Below are 14,475 nucleotides of genomic sequence, written 5' to 3'. Positions count from 1 at the left end.
CTCGAGCTGTCTCTAAGCAAGAGCTGGATGCATGGAGAGCCCCAAAGCTGGAAACCTGGGGTGAGGAGCCAGGAAGGAGAAGATGGCAGGCAGAGTACATGTACTATAGCCAAGTAGGGCTGCACAGGAGGAAGACGCTGGGACGATTCGGAGTAGCTACAAATGTAGACGCTAAAGGAGAAATGGAAGGGTTAAGGAATAATGAACAAGATGGAAGTCCCTGCTGCAGGTCCCTTCTGAGCCTGGCCCAGGACCTCCTCTGTGGGGGTGGGGGAGATAGGATTTGTAACCAGGTTGTTTGTGAACTTGTCACCCCACAGGTAGATTTCCAGCAGATCCCACTGCTCTGAAGACCCCAGAGCAGAACCCTGAACCGGAAGGCCATTGAAGAATGGTATCCTGCAAGCCCGGCGGAGCCTTCTAAGGCTGGGATTCCTCTGCTCTGTGCACATCCTGCCCCTCCACTTCAGTCTCCTTAAACAGCAGGACATGGATTTCTCCTCAGCAAAACAGAGGCATCACATGAGAATGTAGATGAGGGCTTAGGTGGAGATGGGATATTTCTTAAGTGAAGTCAGAGGAGGATCCGTGTTTTCTTTCACCCTGAATTAATCAGCTTAATGTGGATGCCTGGGTGTCCCAGAGAGAGATGGAATCCACTCCAGACACGGATTTGCTTTTTATTGCGCATTCTGGAACTTTCCTTATAAACATCACCTCATCCTAAGTGACCTGTGCAGTAATTTATTTGTTTTTTCAGAGAATCACGGAAAGGATATAGTTGAGAGCTGTCTTTTCCTGGCATGTGTCATATTTCCTGGTATTTAGCTGTCATCTGCATATTGTCACCTGCCAGGCAGGATGCTGTCAGCCCTGTCACTTAGTGCCTCATCCTAAGTAGATGAGTGGCCTGTTTAAGGCTGCGATGCGCACTCCCATCAGCTCCCATCACCTCCCATCACCTGCCCCCTGTGAATGGAAGGGAAGAGAATCTATAACTACCCATCTATCTACTTATACTGAAGCTACGGACATAGCTGATGTCTAGCAACAAGGATGGTGACCCAGTTATGGAAGATCCAAGTTCCACATTAGAATTGTGCTGTTTGACGTTGTTGTTGTTTGTTGCTGTTTTCAGCTTTTGTGCTTACTATCTGGCGACAACTATGAGAGACCAACCACAGTGTGCTACCAGCCCCATAGCAGGCTCTCTCTCTGGCCATCCAAATGGCCTGGAAGCCCATGCCAAGCTTTTGCCCAGGAGTGTAGCTGTAGCCTTGGAAGTTGCCCAGGACACATTACATCACGAGGCTCTTTGTGGTGGTTTGAATATGTCTGGCCCAGGGAGTGGCACTATTTGGAAGTGTCTTGTTGAAGCAGCTGTGGCCTTGCTGGAAGAAATGTGTCACTATGGGCATGGGTGTGGCGGGAAATATTATAAAAGGCACCATCCCACCCTAGTACCAGCTACTCTCTGGCCCCGGCATTCTCGCCACCTCCACGGCTAGCCCATGTAGCGACGCCCATCTCTCAGTTCTCTTGCTGTGGATTGTAACCTGGTAAAATCAAAACTCTAGAGCCTTGTGATTTATCAGTCAGTATTATATTAGTAGATTCTCAACCCACAAAATGCCTGCACAGTAAACTCAAAACTCAGTTGATATATAAACATGAGCTACACCCCGAGATGAGGCAAACGCACCCTACTTATTATTTAATCATCTAAGAAATCTCCAATACTTATGGCTCCCAGGACTGTGTGATTCTGGCTTCTCTTCCTCTCCTTCCCTTCTCTCTCCTCTGTACTCTCTGTACTCATCTCTAAAATTCTCAGCCCGCCTTCCTTTTCCACTGCCCAATCACAGGCTCTCACCTTATCTTGTGTCTGTCCTTACCTGCATATAGACAACAATCCACATGTGGGCTTTGAGACCCTCATCCTAGCTGCCTGGAAGCCAGTCTTCTCCTAGCTGCCTTCAGAACAAGAGGTGAAACGCTCGGCTCCTCCAGCCCTATCTCTGCCTGGACACTGCCATGATGATAATGGACTGAACCTTAGAACCTGTAAGCCAGCCGCAATTAAATGTTGTCCTTATGAGAGTTGCCTTGGTCATGGTGTCTGCTCATAGCAGTAAACCCTAAGACACACTTGAAGCCACAGAACTCCAGCACATTGAAACCGTTTGATGAAATGGACTCTTCCGTGTCTGCTTCTCAGAGGGAATATCAACAGTGGAAGGGCCTCAGTCAAAGAATCAGGGGACTCAGGCTGAAAGCTTTCCTCTCCTCTCTCAGTGAGACCTCTACAAGACAGAGTAAAAGCGAGGCAGCTAAGTCTTATGTAGTCATCTGGAGTCACGGTTGAACTTGTACTCATGGCTGAGTGGGGTCTGGACTGGAGAAAAGTTGATAGCACACCCATGGGACCTTGTGACATGGAAGCTATAGAGGTGAGAACACGGCACGTATATGAACAAGACAGACGGCATTAATAATGGTGAGGTAAGGCTGGAGAGATGGCTAAGCGGTTACAAGCACTGACTACTTGTCCAGAGGTCCTGAGTTCAAATCCCAGCAACCACATGGTGACTCACAACCATCTGTAATGGGATCCGATGCCCTCTTTCGGTGTATCTAAAGACAGCTACACTGTGTACTCATATACATAAAATAAAAATAAATCTTTAAAGCCAGGCAATGGTGGCACATGCCTTTAATCCCAGCACTTGGGAGGCAGATTTATTTATTCATTTATTTATTTATTTATTTATTTTTTGCTTTTTCTTTGCTTTTATTTCTTTTTTTTTTTTTTTTTTTTTTTTCCCTAAAAGTGCCCAGGTGGGCTTAAGGCTGCCAGACACATGCACATCTACAGCAAAAAAGGCTTCTTTCTATTCCATCTACATGGATCAGAAGGGAGGGGTGACAGGGAGAGAGAAGATGGGGAAATCTACCTCCCCCAAATCCCACCACAAAGAGACCTATGTGCAAGCATAATGGAAGCACGTGCTCCCCAGCAACCAGTCCACACTGGTTAATATTCTGCTGGTTTTCCTCAGACATCTATTTTGGAAAAGCTTAAAAAACACAGGAGATTTTGAAATAATTCAATCCTGGCAGAAATCAAAACTCCGAAACTAGGAGCAGAATCATCTTTCACTAAATTAATCCCTTTTCCTTTCTGTTTTCTTAAACATTTTATTCGTGTTATAGAGGAAGTTCTTTATCGGCTGCCTTCTCAATCATTAGGAGTTGGGGAGTACTGAATCCATCACTACTTTGATGACACAGGTAAGAATCCAGATTCACATTTCCAGGTACGAAGAGTTCCCTCTAATGGGCAGGCAGATTTCTGAGTTTGAGGCCAGCCTGGTCTACAGAGTGAGTTCCAGGACAGCCAGGGCTACACAGAGAAACCCTGTCTGAAAAACCAATAAATAAATAAATAAATAAATAAATCTTTTAAAATGTTTATTTAAAAAAATAATGGTGAGGTGGAGACTCATATTGGGAGGAGAGATATGAGATATAAGATACTGGGCTGGAGAGATAGCTCAGCGGTTAAGAGCACTGACTGCTCTTCCAACGTTCCTGAGTTCAATTTCCAGCAACCACATGGTGGCTCACAACCATCTGTAATGGGATCCGATGCCCTCTTCTGGTGTGTCTGAAGACAGCGACAGACACTGACAGATATGAGATGTCATCCGGCCATTCTACTCAGCAGAGGGAACAGCTGGAAGTTATTCGAGCACCTGGAGTGGACTAGGGTGTTGATACTTGTCCTGGGCAAGGTTTCAAAAGATATTTTCCTTGTATGCCCCCAGTTTTGCTTCGGGACTGTTGAGCTACACCCGGCTTTATCTTCAGAAGTGTTCTGGCTTCAGGTCTGAGTCTTAGAATTAGGTGGGGGGACTGAGGTGCAAGAGCTTCGGAGTATGTGGCAGGGTAGAAGAAACACTCACTTTTACCGGCAACCAGCCAAACTTACCCCATGTTAGTCTTCTGTGAAACACCCCTCTGGTGATAAGTTTACGTGAAAAACTGAGTAGAAGCTGACCTGAGTTAAATCGGGGGGCCAGACAATGTGCCTTTTATTTCATAGTAATCACTATCAGATAGCTACAGCCTCCCTCCACCCCCTCAAAAGCAGCCTTCAATTTTCTGCAAAGTACCTAAGCAACTGCTAACGCATGTCAGGGTCTATTAGAGTTACTAGGAAGCACACAATACATGGCTCAGCCACGTGACCTCCAAGATCTGAGGTCAGCTATGAGCAGGTTAAGCCAGAAGCTTAATCACTTTTATTCTACAGTAACTACTCTGAGTTGACTTTTTTACTTGTGTGGCATCTTGAACCTTACTAGTTATAAATAGTTTTAATTATAAGGAGCTAGCTTGTGAATATTCTGGCCTTGGAGCCAGGTCTAGTGTTTGATGACAAAGCTACCCAATGTATGCTTTTAGTTGCATAACAGGTCAGAGGGCCAGCGTCGACTTGTGATGGTTTCTTCCTGTCTCCGTGAGAGAAACAGCAGCAGCCAGAAAGATGGACAGCCAGTGCCTACAGATCGGAGGAACATGCCGAGTGGCTGGCCGCCTGCCTGGAGAAGCAGGGCTGTGTGTGAGCTGCCAGGTGCTCGCATCCAGGGCCTCTCACTCTGAATGGAAACTCCTGAGAATCCAAGGCGGGGTGGGGGTGGGGGCTCCAAGGAAGACCACTGCATAGGAGGCGAGCTGGAGGGACCTGTTAAAGCAAGTACAGGTAGCCACTGTGACATACACGAAAGAGAAACTGAGTCAGTGGGAGAGAACAGAGCCCCGTTGGTAACTGATCATCCTCCAGCGGCTCTTTGACAAAGGAACAAAGGTAACTAACACAAAATAACAAGTGGTGCTGAAGCAACTGGACACCCACATGTAAAACAGAATCTAGACATGGTAAAACCGTTGGACTCCTGGGGGTTGGGGGGGGACCTAGACCCTGATTCTGGGATAACTTCAGACCTGGGTTCATCCCTGGAACCCACACAGAAGGAGAGACTTGAGCAGTGCCCCTGAGGTGGAGATGTGAGAGGGAAAAGGTTTTCCTCACGTCCCTTCACGGGCCATGAATTTACTTCCTCTCATTAGCTATGTCACTGTCTCCCTGGCTTTGAGTAGATGTAGACGCTGGTAACAATGGCAGCTTTATTTTTTAATGGCCCCAAACTGAGGGGGCCAACAAGCCCTTCAGTAGACAAACGGATGTATACGTTGGTGCATCCAGGCGAAAGGATGTGAATTAATGCTGAGAGACAGAAGCTTTCAAGCCCTGAGAAGGCGAGGAAGAGCCTCAAGTGACAGGATGGTCTCAAAAGGCTGCACACTGCACCACCATGATATTTCAGGAGAGGCAAAACTGTGGGAACAGCAGAAAGCCTCGTGGGATGAGAAAAGGAGAGATGACTAGATTGAGCACACAAGGTTTTTAGGGCACCAAACTGTTAACGTTAGCCCCTGGCCATGGCTTGATTGTGCTGGCCACAGGGAGAGAGAGAACAACCTTTTATATATATGGAAGAGTGAATTTATCTATAGTTTTGCAAAACCTCAGGGAAGAAATTTCCAGGGTTTGTTTTTTTTTTTTTTTTGCCTTGCCCAAAACAGTGTCACAACTTCAGAAAAGTTGAAACAGAAGCCAGAAAACACGTATATGCACAGACAACCCTGGGAACAGATTACCAAACCCAGAGGCAAGTCTTTCCAGGTGCCAGGGTTGCCCTATTCATTCCCACGGTGCAAGTTCCTGTTGAGATTTTAAATCCTCGTCCCCCGTTGGAGTGCTTTGAAACACTGTCTCCTAGTTGTCTATCATTTGATTGTTAGGAGTCCGGGGGCGGGGGTGGGGGGGAGCGTGAGCTTAGAAAAGGAGCCCCCCTCCTGTGCCTATGAAGACCAAGAGCAGAACACACAACACACAAATGGGAATGGAAGCAGAAAGGTGAGCAACAGCTCCACCTAGTGGAGCGATAGTAACATGCACAAGCACCTCCATGATCCTCGGGACTTTTGTTCTTGATTTTGGTAAGGTGTTTGGATCTTGCGCTTTTCCTGAAAGCATTACTGATTGCTTACTCTGTGGCAATGGGATGGCATGACCTGGGCCGATCTGATGCCGCCTAGGGAAGAAAGGCAGTGTGAAAAAAAATCCCCTCTGCCAAATCTGAGTGTAGAGGAGCTGGAGAGATGGCTTGGCAATCAGAGGCATTTGCAGCTCCTGCAGAGGACCCAGGTCCAGTTCCCGTGCACAGTGGTTCACAATCATCTGTAACTCCAGTTCCAGGGACTCAGACACCATCTTCTGGCTGCTGTCGATAACAGGCTCATACATGGTGCACATACACACATGCAGGCAAAACACTCACACACATTTAAATAAAGACAGAGGAGACCTGCGCACTAAATTTTGATCTTAGAAAATCCTATAAATATCTTTTTGTTGTAATCAGCTTAAAACATATATGTCTTGTTCTATGGTTTATAAATAGGTAATGGTTTAGAACATTCATAACTTTGTTTATATCTTTACTTATAACAAAAGTATAACCTGTAGACTGATATAGAATATCCTGGGCTGGAGAGATGTCTCAGAGGTTAAGAACATTGGCTGCTCTTCCAGAGGTCCTGAGTTCAATTCCCAGCACCCACATGGTGGCTCACTATCATCTGTAATGGGGTCTGATGCCCTCTTCTGGCATGCAGACATTCACACAGGCAGAACACTATACATAATAAATAAATAAAGCTTAAATTTAAAAAAATATATCCTAGGAATCATAAACTGTTCTATTAGCACTTTTAAAAATCAACTGTGTGGGCTGGAGAGACGGCTCAGCAGTTAAGAGCACTGACTGCTCTTCCAGAGGTCCTGAGTTCAATTCCCAGCAACCACATGGTGGCTCACAACCATCTATAATGGGGTCTGATGCCCTCTTCTGGCGTGTTTCAAGACAGTTACAGCATACTTGAATACATAAAATAAATATAAATAAATCTTTTTTAAAAATCAACTGGGCCGGGCAGTGGTGGCACACGCCTTTAATCCCAGCACTTGGGAGGCAGAGGCAGGTGGATTTCTGAGTTCGAGGCCAGCCTGGTCTACAGAGTGAATTCCAGGACAGCCAGGACTATACAGAGAAACCCTGTATTGAAAAACCAAAACCAAAACCAAAACCAAAACAAAACAAAAAAATCAACTGTTACTTCTTTTTACCAATTTGAGGTTTAGGATAAGGAAAAAATATATTTTTTAAAATTCAAAATTCTAATAATGTCTTAATACTTAAACTCTTTCAGCACCTATGTGCACTTAGCATATAGTCTTATTTGTACAACTTTAAGTAAATATCAACTCTATATACCAGATAGAGTGGATGCCATCCTAGGTGACAGGTTTTGCAGCCGGACACCAAAAACCTGTCTGGAGGATGAAAAGCCTAAACTCTTTGTCTCTAAATCCTGTAAACTTTTTCTGCAAAATCATTTTTTCTAATTTTCAAATTGTATTGTGTGTGTATTCACGTACATAAATCCGCACACGCCTGTGTGTATTTGGACGCACGTCATAGCCTGTACATGTGGGACTCAGAAGGCAACTTTCTTAGGGTGGGTTTTTTTTTTCCTTTCTACTTTGATGTGGGTTCTGGGGCTCACAGTTAGCTCCCTGTAGCTCAGTAAATGCTTTTACCGGCTTGATAGTTCATGAAGTGACCCTGATTCTTAGGGCCTCGTTATAAAGCTATTTTGTTTGATATTGAGAGCAGTCCCCCCTTCAATGTGAACTCATCATTGTCCCATCCCAGAGGACCTTAGATGACAATGGTTTTAGTAGAACTATTGTCAACAAACCTTTCTCCCTATACTCTCCACACAGGCTACAAGGAGAAATGGCTCCCCTCCGGCTGACAAGAGGAACCTGTCACGTTTGCTCCTCAGAGAGACAGTTGCCCTGCTGTACCTCTGGCTCTTCAACAGCGCCTGGGTCTGACACCCTCTGATGGAGAGTTGTATCTCACTCGGTTACTCAGGTGGCTAAAAGAACATCTGGGCTTTGGCTGGCCGAACCAAGGTACCCAGGTCAGACAGGAGAGGCACCTGACCTCCCAGGCCAAGTGGCTGGTGGTCCACAGCACAGCCAAGCTAGAGAACCATGGAGGTATGCAAGATTTGTGTGCAGATGTGGGTGGAAGGTGGCCTTTGCTGCTGTGTAGGGGGCGTCAGTGTTGTTATAGACTACGGATACCTGGGTGTTAGGTTTGGATGAGGGTGAACCACTCTTTTCTACATCTTCTGTAACTTTTGCCCACACTGTTCTCTACCCACAGACCCAGTCCTCGGCATCCCAGAACGAAGCCATTTAATACAGGGATACAGAGCTTTAGTGGCACGGAGAGGATGAAGGAACTCAATGGGGCCCACGTTTCTGTCTGTGTTGGATGGTAAATGTATCCTAGGAGCAGCAGGCCCAGGTTCGTCCCCAAACCAGGGTCACCAATCCTTCACCTTAGAGACTTCTCTCTACGAGGATTGATGCCGAGGTTCTACCTCAGCCTCCACAGGAGGTTCTGAGATGCCTTCCACACACGTCTACACTCCTCCTTCCCTGCTCTGAACTTTCACGCGGGTCTTTCTAGGTGCTGCAGGCAGGGCCACCTCAGTGTGTGACTGTCGCTGATTCTCTGAGGAGTGGGAGCCCTGAATTTGGGGGCTGGGGAGAGGGGTGTGGGGTTAGAGACTGTGACGAGCGAGTTGTGTTCTTCTGAGTGCCCGGTGCTCTGAGGAGTCCTTTACAAAAGCTTGTCTCATCCAGTGTTACATCAGGCTGTGGCATCAGTGTGTCCCCTTTCCATGGAGGGCTCTGTCTCAGTGGGGCAAAGGTGAACTCCAGATGTGACTTTAAGGAGTCGGACAGACCCTGAAGTTTCTCAGATCACTTACCTATCACCAGCTGACCCTTGAGCAGGCATTAGGAACAGGCATTTTTTTTCTTTTTTTTTAGGACAGCCGGTCAGGAGGCAGAAGTGAGCTTCAGCAGCCAAGCCCTTGGCTGCAGTAGAACCCACTGCTGATTGATGTAAAGCGTCTGTGATTACGGTGTGGCGCAAACCCTCCGTGGGTTCATGGCGGAGAACTTGCTGAGAACACGCACGTTATTTACAGAAGCCTGGATGTGCAATGGAGCCCTGCTTTTCCTCACTAATGGCCAGTAAGGGTAATGGGGTGAACATGCCAGCCCGCAGCAGCCAGCCTGCCTCCTCCCCGAGGTGCTTTCAGGAATGAGGTAGCCGGCAGCAGTTCACCTTTCTGCTCTGCTTAAAGGAGACATGGCGCCTCACCTCTCTCGAGCCCTATTCTGTTCTTGTGGGAGAGGGGTCTAACAGCCATGCGTATCTATGCATGATGATCTTGTAAATGACCCTGTTGGGGGGTGGGTGTCAATGTCCAATGATTTCACGGGAAAGGTGGCCAGTCCGGGGATACGGTTGCTTGGTTTCTATGCATCTTGGTACACCCTGGGCAGTGGCAAACCCAGTGCATTCACCAGAAAGCAGCAAGGTCCTTGACAAAAGCCAAGTTTATATCACGTATCAAGGCTTGAACACCCACTCTTCCCAGATGAAACTGCAGACCCTCTATTGCTTTGTTTGTTAGTGTGTTTGTTTGTTGCAATAGGGCCTCATACCCAAGCTGGCCTCGAAGTCGCTACGTAGCCTAAGCTTGAAGTCCTGCCCCTCTTGTCTCTACTGAGATGATACCCATGAAGCTAACCGAGTCTTCTTTCTACTTCTCTTATATTGGATCACAGTCCTGTGATTCTTCTTCAAGCCTTACCATGTGTCTCATGATAACATCCAGCAAGGCCGCTGACTGGCCCACGAGCAAATCTGTACTCAGACCCTGGGTTTGGGGAGAACAACGGGGTTTACTATAGATTGGCCAACAAGGAGACAGCAGACAACTCAAGGCTATCTTCCTGTGAGACAGGGATACTGAGAGATACAGTGCTAGCTGTTTGTGGCCCCATGCTGTGTCTGCTCCACACTGGGGACCAGAAGGAAACTGTGAACACTTTGGAAATAAGGGGGACCCTCCATTCTCTCTATTCGGGTCTGTTCTGCCACTGTACATTGTTCCATGTGCCTCCCGAGTCCCCTTTGCCCTCGAAAAAGACACGGAGGCAGTGATCGGGTAATACTACAGCGAGGCTTTACTTCTTGTATAAGCAGAAGCGGAAAAGACGGATAACCCAGAAGAGGCGCTGCTTAAATACACCCTAGAGTGACGTATTCACTATGATTGGCTGTTCACTCATTACCCATAATACGCCTCGCGATTGGCAGTGACTTTTGGCGCGCTTTTTGCCTTTGCACCTGCGCAGTCAGTTGTTTACTTGTGGGAGGACAGGATGCCCGCGCCATCTTGGAATGGCGGATGTATCACCGCTAACCGTGGCTTCCTACAGTACATTATACCCTTTGCTTCTAATCTGGGTCCCGAGACACTGTTTCTCTTTCTTCAGGGTCTGCTTCTTTATTGAAGACTTCTTGGTTCCGCCCAGACCCAAGGTCACTTGGTGGGACAAGTCTTACAATGGAGTTTGAGTTACTCGCCACCTGACACACCTCAGACAAGTAAGTGTCTGGTAGTGGCAGTGCATGCTTTTAACCCCGGCACTTGAGGCAGAGGCTGGAGGGTAAGGGCAGAGGCAGGGGCAGGGGCAGGGGCAGAGAGGCAGAGAGAGAGAGGCAGGTGAATCTGAGTTTAAGGGCAGCCTGGTCTACAGAGTGAGTTCCAGGACAGCCATGGCTACAGAGAAACCCTGTCTCAAAAAATCAAAACCAGAGTTGTCTTCCTTCTTCTTTTTTGTTTGTTTGTTTGTTGTTTGTTTTTCGAGACAGGGTTTCTCTGTATAGCCCTGGCTGTCCTGGAACTCACTCTGTAGACCAGACTGGCCTCGAACTCAGAAATCCACCTGCCTCTGCCTCCCAAGTGCTGGGATTAAAGGTGTGCACCACCACTGCCCGGTGAGAGTTGCCTTTCTTACGTGCAAACGAATGAGTGTGGAGCGGAATGGAATCAATGGCTGACTCTGTGCTGTGTGTTCACTCCTCAGCTACGCTTGGCCCCACTGTCACTCTGTGATTATCTTCCACCCCGAGTCTGTAAAGGCTGTTCACGGTGAACACTGTAGGGCTTCCTTGTGCTGTCATCTGTGAAGGATGCTGTTGGCTGGACACATAAAGCCATGGAGACAGTCACTGACCTGTGGCAGAATTGTCTGTAGACATTCCACCCTCTGGCCCCCGGGCCCTGTGATGTCAGGAAGCCACTGGTCAGTTTCTACGTGGTTAAGAGTCGCCTTGGCCACGGCAGCCTGCTTTCCTGTGGCCCTCTAAGGTTGACTTGCATCTCACCTCTACGGGTTCCTCGCCTTTCTGAACATGAAGAGTCATGTCTAGAAAGTTTCTAGAACGTTCCAGAATGCCAGTTCTGTCTCCTGGTCCTTCCGCCTCTCTTGCCTCTTGTGTCTTGGGCTGTCTGTGTTGTGGCCCGTGGCACCCTCGGCTCACCAGCACCCTTGGGCACTGAGTTTTCTGTTTGGCTCTTTGAACTGCTAATGGGTCATTATATTTTCATTTTGGAGGTGGCCTGCTTCGGCACCCTCTGTTCCTTCTGTAGACACGGTCGGTCGTCAAGGTCTCCTTAGCTCTGCTGCAACTTCTAGCTTTCTGCAGTGCTGTGCGTGTGTCTGTAAGCCAAGGACACAGCCCCCCCCCCCCCCAATTTCTATAGAATTAGGTTCACAAAAGTGGGTCCTGTAAGGCATTTAAGGGTGGACTTTTCCAGAGGATTTATGGGGTGTTTGTTTGTTTGTTTTTTTGCCATGATCTGAGGCCATCCACTTGGGAATTTATTGATTTGGGAGGAAGGGCAGGTGAGAACATGTTTTATCCTACTTCAAAATGCCCTTTGGTTAGAAATTCTCTCAGAGGGGATTTTAGTTCAGTGGTGGAGTGTTTGCCTAGCACCTGAGGAGAGGGGGGTTGCAAGAAAGTCTGTCGATCTGTCTGTCTGTCTCTCCTCACCCTCTACTCTTCTCCTCTCTCTCTTGTTCCCCTGTCCTGAGGTGAGGTTAACACCTGGAGTACCCTGCCCCTTTCTTGTGCTCTAGACCCCATCCCCAACCCCATTCACTGTCCCCTAGAGTACTGCCAGCCTGCTTGGGCACACAGGCACTGTCTCCTGCCGCTCTTCTGGACCTTGCTAAGCCAGGAACCTGTGAGGAACCTACCCAGTCACTCTGTGGAGCCTCTTTCTTCATAGGTCCTGCTGCAAGGTGCTCTCCCAGCATAATCTTGTGTCCAAAATGGGTTTCAAATGGCCCTGCTGGGGTTCCCAGGTATGGAGGTTCTCTGTGGAGTCACTGAAACCCCCCAGACCCTTTGAAGTTCATTTTCTACCTCAGTGTCTAAGGCACAGGACATGTGTGGCCTGGCTCTTCCTTTCCAGCTGTCTGCATCTGTGACTATGTGCCCCCAGGGACTTGCTTGGAGTTCTCTGTTGCTTCCCTAGACTGGATCTTCCACAGCCCTGGACCTGGTACCTGAAGCATCGGCCACTCCTCAGCCCTGGCCTGTATCTCCACCAGACCTTTGTCTCTCAGGCTCACTGCCCTTCACAAGGGCACTGAAGTCACCGGGGTGTGTTCATTCATCCTTGCCATTCCCTGAGGCAATGGCGGTCAGAGAGGGCAGCACATCCCCCCTCCTACCCCATCTCGGACCTGCTACTCCCACAGGACGCACCTTTTTCTGAGGATCCATGGCCCTGTTTTGGGCTTCCTCTGCAAACCCACTTGCCTTTCTCAAGAGCACACAGGTGCATGTTCTAGAACTGATGGGTTGGAGGTGCCCACAGACTCCGAGGGGCTGCAGGACTCTTCCTGTGCTCCTTCTGAGGTGGGGAGAGCTCATGGCGCCATGTGTCCTGCAGGTCTAAAGGCCTACCAGCCCTCTGTGTGGCACGAGAACTGCCGTGTAAAAGATAAGACAGCCCTGCTCTGTCCCTCATGGGCCTTCCTTCAGTGCCGAGGGTTGAATTTGTCACACACCATTGACTGCAGCCTCCAGCAACCCATTAGTTAGCTGATGTGGCAGCGAGAGGTAATGGCTGCCACCGCAGAGACAGATGGTGCTGGCACCAGCCAAAGTGTGACTCGATACTGTCCCCAAATGTGTTTCCTGCTCACTCTGTGCCTCTCCACTCCTCACTGAAGCTAGCAACCAGGCCATTGAATTCAGGCTGCCTTGGCTTACTTCTGAAGAAAGGCAGGCTCCAGTCCAGCCAGGGTCATGACAGCTCAGCCTTCCCCATAGACCACGCCCCCTGCCCTCCCAGTGGGACCCCCCCCCCCAGAGGGCAGATAGGGAGTGAAAGCAGTGTTCCTAGCTGTCTAGCCATGCACTGGACAGAGGGTCTCAGAATCATCTCCGCCCCACCTTGGCACATATCCTGTTACAAACTTGCCATACATCACCTGACCAATCTACCCGTGACTCTCTCCGCCATGTGGGCTCCAGGTCCCGTGGACTGGCTACTCTGTCCTCTAAGGTGAGCTGGCTCCGAGTAGCCCTGACTTCTGGGGTCAGGAGTGATGCGAAGCCAGTGTAAGGGATCAGGGCTCAGTGGTTTCTCAAACTCCAATGTTGAACTCAGCCCTAACCTAGTAAATCTGAACATGGTTCGGTTTGGAAATGGGGCTGTTACAGAAGTGACTATGGTAAACTGAGGTCCCCAGGGCAAGCCAAATCCAACATGAAGGAGACTCTCCTTATGAAGGAGACTGGACACAGGGATGGTTCTGTGGGGACAGGGAGCTGATGCCCACTGAGAGCCAAGAACCGTGTGGATTGGACGGCATGATCTTGGGGCTTCAGTTCCAGATATTTTTGTTTGAGGCTGTGTCTGTCATCTGTCACATGTGTTTGTCCCTCTGGAGTCCTGATGGCTTCCCGTTGTTCTGGGACCTGTCTTGCTTCTGTGACTGAGTATTCTTGGCCCCTGCCCTCCTAAGGCCTACTTTAACAGCTAGTAGCAAGGACACTTACATAAGCCCCTGCTAGTGGACAGATGGCTCAGGTAGGTGGACACGGCTCCCGCGGTCTTGAAGTGTCCCGTTCTGAAACCAAGATGGCAGTGGTTCTACAGGAAGCTTGGCTTGCTGTCTGGTGCTGTCTGGTATTGATCTGAGGAAGGTGTCAAGTTTAGCTCTAGCTGTGCTTGGGCATGTGCTCACCCCCAGTGCCCTTTGCTGTGAAGTTGGCAGTGCCATGAGACGTGATGGAATAATTTAGAGTTAGGTCCAGCAGGGAGGTCCTCCAGTCTCTCAGTGTTCACAGAAGGGCCAGGCGGTCCTAAGGAACCTCTGTCACC

The sequence above is a fragment of the Arvicanthis niloticus genome, chromosome 20 (assembly GCF_011762505.2).
Source record: "Arvicanthis niloticus isolate mArvNil1 chromosome 20, mArvNil1.pat.X, whole genome shotgun sequence".
In the NCBI taxonomy this organism is placed as follows: Eukaryota; Metazoa; Chordata; class Mammalia; order Rodentia; family Muridae; genus Arvicanthis; species Arvicanthis niloticus.
Note: the sequence above shows the minus strand (reverse complement) of the source record.